This window comes from Sphaeramia orbicularis, chromosome 13 (genome assembly GCF_902148855.1).
Source record: "Sphaeramia orbicularis chromosome 13, fSphaOr1.1, whole genome shotgun sequence".
Taxonomy (NCBI): domain Eukaryota; kingdom Metazoa; phylum Chordata; class Actinopteri; order Kurtiformes; family Apogonidae; genus Sphaeramia; species Sphaeramia orbicularis.
Window position 1 is genome coordinate 47,875,801 of NC_043969.1, and position 12,708 is coordinate 47,888,508.

At 35.7% G+C, this 12,708-nt stretch overlaps 1 protein-coding gene across 1 annotated transcript in view; it reads right to left on the reverse strand.

The window, feature by feature from the left end:
- Positions 1-12,708, reverse strand: part of kcnk6 (potassium channel, subfamily K, member 6) — a 29,533-nt gene that overhangs the window by 5,267 nt on the left and 11,558 nt on the right. The gene's annotated exons all lie outside the window — the stretch shown is intronic.

Here is a 12,708-nt window from a genome sequence, read left to right on the forward strand (position 1 = left end):
ATTATCAACTTTGTTTGTCCAGTGTGTTAATGCAGAGCAGCGCCCTCTGGTGGATTGACTAACAAATGTTTATTCCATGCGTGAAAGTGTAAATACAGTGACGTTTCCACTGTTTGAAATGCATCTGTTTTTGTACAGACTGAGAGAATGAATGAGCCTTTAGTCAGAAAAAGGCCTCAGAGGGGGAATTTTCTGATGTAATTCCAGTTTCATGAGGATGTTTTCATTCAGTCTGGGATGAACGTCTCATTTGATTCTTTTACTTCAGGATATGACACTTGATCTGTTTACCATCATCTCCCACAGAATGAATGAAACCAAAGAAGAAGCACAAACACCTACTGTTAAACGTCACAACAGACCAGATCAACACGTTCTTCAATATATGAACAAACATGGAAGAGTGAACCTTATTCAAACAAACACAACGACAAAATATCAGAGTGGAAACAGCGAAACAAACAGGTGATTCAACAGACACGACATTCATTCTACACAGTGTATGGACTGAAAACCTTAAACTAAGTCACCATTTAGTATTAAATACATTAAAGTTTCTAACTAAAACCTTTGTTAATATAGACATGTTATTCTCCACAATTGAGTCCGAGTTTCATTATGTTTTGGTGTTTTAAAAAAAAAAAAAAAAAAAATGTAAAAGAGTCAAAGATAATGGTAATGGGACTTCCTACCTGGTCCACTCCATCACTAATTATATTCATATTAAAAGAGAAAAAAACTGTTGTAACCTAAACCTGTAACCTAAAAACTAATGTAACCTGATGTTCAGACCATCGGTTTGTTTCTTTGAGTTTAACCTTTTCATTCCCATCAGATCGATGACGTCCAGGTGCTAATTTGTCACCAGTTTCTACAATAAAACTTTTGTCACTATATTCAAGTTATAACTTGTCATAAATCTTAGATTCTCCACAACTGAGTCACTTATTTTATTTTACAGTATTCCTGAGCGTCATAACATAATTAATGAAAGAATCCCCTGGATAGTGATCGAAGCTAATGGGTTCAGGTTGTAATTTATTCACATATTTTTTTTTAAAAAAAATGCTCTCAAACTAGAGGTTAATACCTTTCAGTTGGAGGAGTCATTGATTCATTGTGGTTCTTCAGTTATAAGTTTCAGAATTTGGTAAAGAGGAGAAAATTAACACTAATGAGGTGGAATGAACAGGTTCAACCCCCCTTTGTGTTTCTGAATTTACAGAAACAAACACATCAATAGTCTGACAGATCAAAGACCGGGAATAACATCTTTACTACACCTTTTATTTATCCTTTTTAAAAGTGATTTTATTTCTATCATTTCATTGATTACTTGTATCTTTTCTTTCCATTTTTAACACATTATTGCTGTCATTTTCAGTAGTTTAACTCAGTTTATCACTTCTCTGATCGCTGTAAAGGAAGAAGTTCAGCAGCAGAAGGTCGACAGTTTGCAGAAGTTGAAGTGACACAGCAGTCTCATATCCACATCTACAGACAGATTCTAATGTTCATTTACCACAGACATAACACACACACAAAAAAAAAACAGGACCAGTACTGTACAGTTGGAGTACAGTCCTGTAGTCCAACGGCCCATTTAAAGACATTGACATTCGTTTGACCTTTCAAGGTCAAAGGTCATGGCACCAAATGAAAGCCCATATGTGACTTCTTTTCTATTGCCAATAGTAATTATATCAATATCTTCAACTGTTTAAGTTATAGCACTTTGAAATTTGTCTCATTATAAACCAATGGTGATTTTTAAAATTTCAAAGATTCATAAAAAAACTCTAAAAAAAAAAAAAAAAAAAAAAAAAAAAAATCAATAAATAAAAAATCAATATTTCTCAATTCTTTAAACAAACTTGGTAGAGTTTGCCCCAAGGAACCTCTGCTATGAATTTCAATTGATTCTGGCCAACTGTTTTGGAGAAGAAGTTTCTTGAAAAAGTGTTTACAGACAGACAGACGGACGGACAACTGACACCAATAGTCCAACTGACCTTTGGGCCATTGGACTAAAAAACAAAACTAGTTCCAATATCCCTGTATCTCACTGGCACGTTCTATCCAGAATCAATCCCCAGTTGAATGTGTGAGGTTGTCAGGTTCTGTTCTATGTTCCAGTCCTGTGGTCTGGATGCAGATCAGTCTGCAAACAGAAGTGGGTGGGACTTTCACTGGAGGAGAACTCAACTAATACAGTCAAAAAGTCCATATATGACTTCTATCAGTGATCAATAGGAACTATATTAATATCTGTAACCATTTACACGTTATAAACCATCAAAATATGGACCATTATAAGTAAAGGCACATTTTGAATTTTTCAAAAATTCATCAAAAATCTAAATTTCTCAAAACTGTGAATAAACTTTGTAGAATTTGTCCCAAGGACGATGCACATAAAATCTGAAATGAATCCATCCAGTAGTTTTATAGAAGATGTTTGAAGAAAACCAAACACGGACCCAGCGCCTTCACAACAGTCTCATTAAAAAGAGGATCTACTCCAAAATACTGTATTCAAGTCAAACTACTACATCACCAGGCCATTCATGAGTCTAAACCTGTGTAGATGAACTGATGTCAAACCCTGAAGTGAAACCGTTTCACTGAATCCACCTTAAATAAACCAGAACAGAAGTTCCCCTCAGGTCGGAGCAGAGGTGAGCGCAAAATCAGCTCAACTCTGGTTATTTCTGCTCCGTTTCCTGCATTTGCCTCAAAGAAAAGCCTGTTTTTCCCCCTCCTCGTCACATGTGGCCTATACGGCGCCATGGCCCACATCCAGAACAGGTTCAGGTCCAGGACAAAGGGTCTCTGACTGCACAACTAGGCCAGATCCTCCACAGACCTGAGTAGGATTACAGCAGTGGAGCTGCAGGGAACGGGTGGTTTTATATGAAAACATAAAAACAGCGGAAATACTCCTACTGTGTGTGGGGTTTTTTAAACAAAAAAGTGGCATCATGTATTCAAACTGGAATTTAAAGGGTTAAAATCCTGGAAATTATTGAATATTTGGTCGTTTTCAGTAGAGCTGAAGTAGTTTAAGAGCTTTATGCAGAAAAAAATAGAACAATATTGATATGATGATTTTATAAGAGTTTTTTGTACATTTTATCGTCTCCAGATTGTGTTAAACTAGATCCACAAGGGATAAAGGAAAACTCTTGACATGATAACACTTGATGAACATTGTCATCACTCAAACAATCCGACCAAAATATTGACTCTTCAGTGACATGTTAAATGCTGCACCGCTGCTGGTTTTCATAGATGAACTTTGATCGATGTTGTTGATCTTATGTTGAGTTTTGAGAACACAGACCTCCGATCAGTAACAGAACATTTACATATGAGGAACATCCAAACATAGAATGAGTGTAATGAACTCCACTGAGTCACGTTACTGTCCAGTTGGAGAAACAAATCCACCTCCAGTGTTTACATTTTTCACTTCAACACGTGACAATATTTTTCGTTAGTTACCAATAAATTTATAGTCAGGAAAAGAGCAGCATACCTTTGTCATCCTCAAACTCAACTTCTCTGTAAAATCTGCTGCATTTTTATCCTGTTATCCCACTTCTCATTTAACTGACATAAGTGATGTCAGTTCATCATGTAGAACTTCTGTCCTTCAAAATAAGATCACATGTTCTAAAGTCTACAGGTCGACAGTTAAAGTTTGTACATTTCATGGTTCTGCTCTTTATCACTTATTTTTTCAACATAAACGCCACATAAATGCACACAAATGTTCCACACTGAACCTTTAAGTGAAGAGTTTTACATATATTCAACTATTAGTATTATTAGTAGTATTAGCTTAATTAATACTATTAGCAGCAGCCTTAGTGCCACGATAGGTAGCAACATTAGCATTACTACTAGTAGTTGTTCATTAACAGTAGCATTAGAACTATTAGTAGCAGTATTAGCGCTACTAGTAGCAGAGTAGTAGCAGTTGTAGCAACATTAGCGTTACTACTAGTAGTTGTTTTATTGACAGTAGCATTAGCACTATTAGTAGCAGTAGCAGTGTTAGCTGTGTATTAGCAGCAATAGTAGCAGTAGCAGTGTTGACAGCACATTAGCAGTAGTAGTAGCAGTGTTAGCAGTGTATTAGCAGTAGCAGCAGCAGTAGCGGTGTTAGCAGTGTATTAGCAGTAGTAGTGTTAGTGTATTAGCAGTGTATTAGCAGTAGTAGTGTTAGTGTATTAGCAGTAGTAGCAGCAGTAGTGGTGTTAGCAGTGGATTAGTAGTAGTAGTAGCAGTGTTAGCAGTAGTAGCAGCAGTAGCGCTGTTAGCAGTAGCGCTGTTAGCAGTGTATTAGCAGTAGCGCTGTTAGCAGTGTATTAGCAGTAGTAGTGTTAGTGTATTAGCAGTAGTAGCAGCAGTAGTGGCGTTAGCAGTGGATTAGTAGTAGTAGTAGTAGCAGTGTTAGCAGTAGTAGCAGCAGTAGCGGTGTTAGCAGTGTATTACCAGCAATAGCAGCAGTAGCGGTGTTAGCAGTGTATTAGCAGTAGTAGCAGCAGTAGCGGTGTTAGCAGTGTATTAGCAGTAGTAGGATTAGCAGTACTGCTGTTAGCAGTGTAGTAGCAGTAGTAGCAGCAGTAGCGGTGTTAGCAGTGTATTAGCAGTAGTAGGATTAGCAGTAGCGCTGTTAGCAGTGTATTAGCAGTAGTAGCAGTAGAGGTGTTAGCAGTGCATTAGCAGTAGTAGTATTAGCAGTGGTTTAAAAAAATCTTTATTGCAAACGTCTTTACAACAAACCAACCAAGTTTCTTGTCTGTCACCTTAGTTTTCCAGTAGTAGTTCATTACAGTAAAACGTCTAAAAATGGCAAAAATGAGCCAAATGATGGCGATTCCAAAGTGGTATTAAAATCATTATTACCAACCCAAGACAGACAACACATGAAATACAACATTTATCAACACTTTGTGACTTTAACCATATTTAACCCCAATAATTGTCTTTTTTTTATAGCTTTCAGCTGTTTTGTCTTGTTGTCATGTGCATTTTTATAACCTACTCCACTTTGTAAATGTTTGTTTGTTCATTTCAATGGATTTTTAAGCTAAAAAAACTACAAGAACATCATTTCTGCAGGAAGAAACTGGACTAATGGGTAAGGAATATCATGCATCTTTGTTCCCACAGGTACCGGATGTTTACTAGAGGATGTCCTACAAACCCAGGCCTTAGAGGCTTTAAAGACACGAGAACAACAACAACCACCTGGGCCTCTAATCCTCCTCAGACCTTAAGGGACGTCTGGGTTAACATGACTCGACCTACACCATCGTTACATAACACCAGCCCCAGGAAAAAACTCAAAGAACCTGATCTGTGGGAACGCGGCTGGCCTCTGTCAACCCTGGAGGTCGAGTTATTAACAGGAAAACAACGTCCAGCAAGTCCCCAAGTCCTCTAGGTTTAAGGAAATGATGCGACACACTTTCATTTGTTTTATCTTCCAGCTTTAAATGCCATTTATCCTATTATTGTGCATCTGTTTTTAATCAGTTTTATTATAACTTATATTTACTCTTATTTTTAGGATAGAATGGCCTTTACTGTCATTGTGTGTACAATTAAATAAGTGTGCTACTACAGTCAGTGCAGCAATATTAATAAACTACACAAGCTCTTTGAGAGCCCCCCCCCGATCACCACCAAAATGTAATTATTTGTTCCTTGTGCCATTATCAACATTTCCTGACAATTTCATCCAAATTCATCCATAACGTTTTGAGTTATCGTGCTAAAAGTCAGACAGACGAACAAACCCCGATGAAAATGTAACCTCCACTGTTCCTTGGCGGAGGTAATAAAACCAACAAGTCAGAAAATACTAGAGTCAAAATAAAATTACAAAAACTAAATATAAGAAAATATAAAAATTTATAAAAAGTAAAATAATAATAGAACCAAGTCGAATAAAATAAGCTAGTCAAAATATAAATAGATATAATATTAAATATTAGTAGTATGTGTATCTATAAACTCAAGTCTATATAAAATAATGCATTTATTTTATATAAATATTGCATATTTACTAGTTTTAGCAAATTTGTATTTTTATCTACGACTGTACAGCAGTTTGGGCACTTGCCATGGTTTTAAATGTGCTATAGAAATAAACTTGACCTTGATGAGGGATACAGGACGATGGGCAGTGAAATGATTTCTCTGGGAATATTCATGTCCAGATGCAGAAGGTTAAGATAAATGTCAAATCATTACTTCTTACTCAGTTAAAGATGCTTATTTTTCTATTTGCAAAAGACAAAAATGAAAAGACAAAAATAATATCAAGTCGCCTGTCGACACAGATGTTGTGACTTGAAAATGACAAAATAAGAAGCAAAATGGAGACAAAAATCACTCCAGTGGTCTTTGATTTACTGCTCATCTGGTTCATTTTCTTTATCTTATTCCAAATTAAAGAAAATGGAAAAAAAAAAAAAAAAAAAGCCAACTTCTTACTGAATAAGATTAAAACTACTTCATGGTCTGAATATGACAAACAGAATGTAGAAGAACATTCATATCTATTATGATGATAAAACGATTGTTGTAGTTCAACTTGGAAAAACCCTGAATCAGAACAAACGTTTCACTAAACTCTGCCCAGCTGTGGACTATTATTAGCTGCTTGTTGAAGCGTTACCATTGTCGTTTTCTTGCAAATTATAAATTCATGCTGTACAGGAAGTTATAACAGTAACGAGTCAGTGTGAAACAAACCCAGCTGACCATGACTATAAGAGGAAAATCTGTAAACAGCATCAGAGTTTCTGTTTATTCAATAAAATATTTTTTAAAAAGACTAAGAAGAAGAAAATGCAGGGAATATGTGCACAGTATTAAAAACAGAAAACCTGAATTAAACATCTCTTCCAGGTTAAAGTTTGCTTTTACTTTGACTTCTGCTCTGTGACAAAAATTCACCAAAATTTGAAATGTTTGACATTATGAATAAAACCTTAAGTGAACAGGTGGTTCCAGGCACAAAAAGCCCCGCCCCTCACATGTATTGTAGCTTATTTTGACATCGATCCAGCTGATGTCATCGTGTCTATGCGTGTGCTGATGTCATATCAGTTACCTCTATGTAAGTGCCAAGTTTGACATAAATTGAAACAAAATTTATGTTTTTATAGACATGTGAAATCTCACCCATTATAAGTAACTGGAAGAAAAAAGATTTTAAAAATTCATAAAAAATTTTAACTTTGGCCTACTTTTCCCAAAATGTAATCACATCTATTCCAGGTCACTGGCAATCTATAAACCCAATTTGGTATGAATTCAATCAGTAGTTTTGCTGCTACAGACATGTGAAATTTTGCCCATTATAAGTAAATGAGGGGAAAAAATATTTTAAAAAATTCATAAAAAAATTTACTCTTTGACATATTTTTCCCAAAATGTAATCACATCTATTCAAACAAACAAACGGAACCAAAAACAATGCCCCTTACCTCTCCTTTGGGAGGTGGAGTAATAAACCAGAGGGTTATCGCCTGAATAAGAGTTCAAGACCCGTTCAGTGCTGAGAGACTTTAACGTCAACATCATGTGGGTCCACTTTTAACTGGAGTGTTGAACTGTGAAACTAGACCCTCACCACTGGGGGCAGCACTGAGCAGGTATAAAATATGACCGCAATTATGCTCAGAGGCTAATGATGTGTGCATTTTCTTTAAAACAGAAAAGAGTTCAGTGGGAAGGTTCACCAGGGCCATGGAAATGAAAAGAATAAAAACACACAGGAAGACAACACTGTAAATCATGCAGTGAGACAAAAGTGAGTAAAATACGAAACTAATGAAAATAGTTACCTAGACAAACAAAGTAAGACAGGCTATCGCCTTCAGAATTCAGTCACGTTTGTTGTACATTAAAATTTAGATAGTTTTGTGTTCATTAGTTGGTGACGCCGTTTTTTTTGTACTTAATTTATGATGTTATAATGATGTGAAAACCTGTGGAGTCTGACAAGAAAAAGATGTAAAAAAAAAAAAAAAAAATGCAAACTACATAAGAAAGAATGAAAAACAAACAGGACCAGTGTAAATAGTTCAACAAGATAAAATAATTAGTAAAAGATTAAACTAACAAAAAAACAAAATACTTCAGTCATGTTGCATTTGTTGTGTCATTGTTGACGTTAACCTGTTCCTTCCAGCCTAATTTGTGTTAATTTTCACTAATGTACCAAACTGAGTCTGTTCAGATCTCCTCTGGTTAAAGATCTGCTCTGGCAGAAACAATGGCAGGAAATTCAGCTTTCACTGTTTTTTCACAGCTTTTTTTCCCTGGTTCCTGAACGCAGCAGGACACGAAAACACTGAAGCTACTTTTAGACAAAAACCTCATATTGACGCTGATTCAATTACAGAGAAAACACCAACACAGAAAGAGGAAAACATGAGCACTAGACGGACGAACACCGTCATGTGACCACATCCAGACGCAAACAATCACCAGGAGACGAAACAAAGAACAGTTTAACAGACGAGTTAAAGCTTCATCTGACACAGTAGAAGCCAACACACAAAGACCTGCTGACAAAGTTTACTCTGAAAGTGACTAAAAACAGACAGTTCAGTGGAATATTCTACATTTCAAAGCACAGTCTGCCTATTATTTACTTTACAACTGCATTTGTTGACGTCGTTCTGCTCTGATTAAATAAACACCATCAATATCTGAACGACTGAAAACAATGAGTCACAAGATGTTGTTGCAAACTCTGCTTCTGTAAAAATAGCACCGACCTAAAAGAACAAACTCATGAAAGGCTTGGAGATGATTCAAGTACAATTTGTAATAATTCTACTTTATTTAGAAAAGAAATAAAATTATCAAATCATCATCAGAGTGTGAGGAAATTACAGTAGTGGTTTAATAGAATTCAGTATTAGCCAATCCTCATTTAGAATGATATTTATGCTAAAACTGTTTGCACCACAACAGGCTAATCATTGTTAGCATCTCAGTTTCACACATGGCTTTACATCTGAGTGAAGGCAAAACTTATCACAAATAATAAGTAAAATTAGAAATTTATCAGGGTATTGTCAAATAGTGATTTAGTAGAATTCAGGATTATCTACAGTAGTTAGCATGCTAAGCAGCTAACCTTGTTTCTAATGATAATTGTGCTAAAAGTGTTAGTGCCAACATGCTAATCATGATTAGCATCTCACTTGAACACACAGCATTTGGGTGAATGAAGGCAAAACTTTGATGTTATAGTATGTTCATATATTACTGAAACTCAGCTCAAAACAAGATTTCTCTCTTCAAAAACCACTAAAACAGCAATTTACCCACATGGTTTGGATGTTTTTAACATCTTAATACCAAAAGTCACAAAATAATAAACAGACCGAGGCAGCAGATCAGAGCTGCCAACAGTGACTTTTCATTTTCTCAATTTTTGTCTGGTAATAAAATAAAAATGGTCAAAGTCACAATAAAAGGGTTGGAGATGATCTCCATCTAATTTCAGAGTCTGATTCACCATTAGCTGACCTCTGACCCCTGAGCAGTGGCGGAGAATAACAGAGGTGCGACTTCTCACATCGGAGGTGAAAATGAAGCCTGGACGTTCGTATGTGGATGTGGATTCTCCTCTGAGCCCATAAAATAATTCACCAGCACGTTAGAATCATTCTGGAAAAACCACGTCTGTCCTGATGTGACTTTAATTTACCTCACTTCAACAAACATTTTATATTATTTATATATCATCAATTTGACCTCATTCCGTTGCCTTCATCTATGGGATGTGGATGGCAGCGGAAGGGCTGACGTCTACATTTATTAGTCCTCACTGCATCAAAACAACATTAATCCTGGGAAAAACATTCCGATTTTTTAATTACACTCAGGGTTATACTCAGGGTTCCAACCAAATCTTTAAAGTCTTAAAGTTTTGAATTCACAAATCTGCACTTAATACCTTAAAAAGTCTTTAAAAAGGTGTTAAATTTGATATGGTAGGTCTTCAGCTATGTTGCCATAAACTTGTTTACTGTGTTTAAATGTGTCTATTAAATGTCCAGGCTGCACCTCTAAGAAAGTAACGTTAGTCTACTCTGTTCAACCCGTTCCAACCCGACAATTTATACCCGACAATTTATTTAATGAAATTAGGAACTAATTAACGGTAACATTGCAGCCACCAGTGAGAAATGGATACAGAACATTCAGCCCAACACACATGCAACCGTTACTCATGCACATGTCGCCTGACAAAGCTACCTTTGGGAATGTTTTTGAAATGGGCTTTAAATTCTGTTCTAAGTAGTCTTAAAAATGTCTTAAATTTTACTTGAAGAAACCTGTAGGAGCCCTGTATACTGCATTTCTTTATTTTATTCCCATCGGCCGCTTAAACATTGTTTTACTGAACTTTACACATGAACATTGTGTTTGTGTTGAACATTTTATCATTAGTTTTCAATCTTCCACCATGAAGAAGAAATACAGAAAGTATGTGCACAGTATTATTAAAAATATAAGAACCTGAACTAAATGCCTTATGAATTATTGTGTAAAGTCAGGTTCAGAGCTCAGAAACATCCCATTAACACTGGATACTGTGGCGTCAACATTCACTTATTTCCTGTATTTTCCAGTTTCATCTCCATGCAGAGGAAACCAGCCTGGGTTTGTTTACTTGTGTTTTAGAACATAACCGCCTGTGAAACAACAGTTTTCCCTAAAGCGACCTCTGACCTCAGCAGACCTCGGTATGTCGAATGGTAGCAGCACATTTCACGAGTCTGCTTGTCCACGCTCCGTTTACTACAGTTCAGATGTTCGATATTAGTCTGAAACCACAGCAACATTTAACCGCTCAGTGCAGAGACGGCGTTACTACAGTTATTTACAGAAACAGAAATAAAGTCGAAAAATAGAAAATAAACCTCAGAGTAAAAGCATCATCTGTTTAACAGTGTGAGGTTCAGTAACTCTGCACAGAATCAGTCAATAAATGTACATGAATACTTTTACATGTAAAGTACATTTCAGAGTTTGCTTGAGTAAAGAATTTTAATCAGTATTTGCAATTTTACCAACATGTGGTAAAAGTGAATAGTTTGAACAAACATTTTAAATATATTCAACTATTATTAGTATCATTAGCAGTGACAGCAACATTAGTCTTAATATAAACAGTGGTTCAATATGGAAGAGTTATGTGTATTTCAGCGAGTAGTTTGAGCAAATATTACTTTGCTGCTGGTTTTCTTGTAGTATTAATTATAATAGTACTTGCTGTAGGTCTGGTAGTTGTAGTAGCAATCACTGTTTTTTTTTTCTTAAATCTGAGGATAAATTTATTTTTCCCAACAATGAAACTTTACCTAGAGTTTGTTTGTCTTCATCTGAATAAGAAATAACTGATAAAAGTTTTATTTTTTCATCATACATCATGGACGTTCACTTCTCAGTGTGTTTATAGTGTTCCATTTATTATGTTTAATGTGTTTGACTTATGTTTGGTTCATTTATCTGAACGTCATCGTGTCCTGAACAGAGACAACGCCTCTTTATCAAACAACCTGTACAGGCCACGCCTCCAGAGAGGAAACCACGACGACCAGGTCTGTCACTTATCACATGATCACATTAGTGCATTTCAGATAAACAAACGTCTTCCGCATCAGTATCAGTGATTTCTTTGTATAATTAACCTCCTGTCCAATAGTCCCCAAAGCTTCAAACATGTTTTATTTATGAATTCAATGCTAATAAAGACCTCTTTATTAAATTCACTGTATAAATAAACTATATAGTTAGGCTTATACTACACTACTGAACAGAGAGACAATTCTATCATTAATTGTGATTATTCCTGACAATTATCAACACGGCCACATACAAGGCATATTTTGTATATTTATATTTCATCTGGCATGAATCCTGTTTAGTCTGAATATTCAACAAGACTAGGAGAATATTTGACACTAAATTAAGGATTCTAACAGATTCATGGATGGATTTCATCATTATTACTGGTGGAATCTGTAATATTTTTACTTGAAATAAAAACTAAAACAAAATGATCACTGTGAAGAAATAACAACAGTACAGCTGGAGCAGAATTCAACATTATCTACAGTAGTTAGCATGCTAAGCAGCTAACCCTGGTTTCCAATGGTATTTATGCTAAAACTGTTCATGCTAATGATGCTAATCATCATTAGCATCTCACTTTAACACAACATCTGAGTGAAAGGAGGTGAAACTTGGATGTTTTAGGATGTTCGTATGTTACCAAAACTCTTCAAAACTGCCAGATTCCACAGATGAAACAGAAATTTAACCACACGCTCTGGGTCTAACATCTTAAAACCAAAAGTTGCACAAAAACAGGCTGAGGTGACAGATCAGAGAAGCAAACACTGACTTATTTTTTTCATTTTTGTTAAAATGTGAACATGGTGAAAAGGATTCTAGAGTAGTTTTCAGATCTAATGGTCTGGTTTTACTCAGTTCAGACCCCAACACTTCAGTAAAGTTCTGTCTAATGTAGGGAGGCAAATTATCGATTAATTCTTTAATCATTAGTTGGTTGACCTTATTCATCGATTAACGATTAATTGATAAGCAGCAGTTTCCCTGAGAACCTGGATTTCTCTTTCAGTACGGTCTATAAGAATA